We start from the raw sequence: 669 nt of genomic DNA, 5'->3' as shown, positions 1-669 counted from the left end.
AACAACCCCAAACAAACACCAAAAACAGATGCTTGATCACTGACCAACTTGAAAGTCACTCTGTTTCCGCGGACGACACTATTCTCTCGTCCTCTTCACTAGGTATTGCACATACTACTTAGCAAATGTGCAGATTAAATAACACCTATTAATTTCATTCCCAACACTGCTAAAGCGGGATGTATATTCTTAAACTAATCATGTGACAGTACTTACAACTTTAAATCCCCGTTTTTAAAACGTTTTTATCTCCCTGGGTTACTGTCCCTCACAATTTAAATAATTACCAATAAAAGACGATAGGCTTTGTGCACGTTCAGATTTTATCCGGGAATTTTAACTTTTGTTCACGGGATGTTAAAGATTTTGTAATATTTTCTTTTTTCCTTCCTACACTTTTTTTTTTCTTTAAAACGGGTTTCGTGTCGATTCAAATTTACAACAAAGACGGTTAGGTGGAAATTTGTAGCAGTGTAGTTAGCTTGTTGGCGAGAATTAAAATGGCAAATGACAACATTTTGAATAGTTTTATGGCCACCGGTCATCTTTAACACTAAATGGAAACCCGTCGTGTGCTTATTTTAATTTGTACTATATAGTTTTGTTTAAATTTATTTATGTTTTTTAAAATTTTTTAGAAGTTCCACCGCCCTAAAAAAAAAAGTTTTT

The sequence above is a fragment of the Penaeus monodon genome, chromosome 20, assembly GCF_015228065.2.
Source record: "Penaeus monodon isolate SGIC_2016 chromosome 20, NSTDA_Pmon_1, whole genome shotgun sequence".
NCBI classification, from domain to species: domain Eukaryota; kingdom Metazoa; phylum Arthropoda; class Malacostraca; order Decapoda; family Penaeidae; genus Penaeus; species Penaeus monodon.
This window is presented reverse-complemented; position numbering follows the sequence as displayed.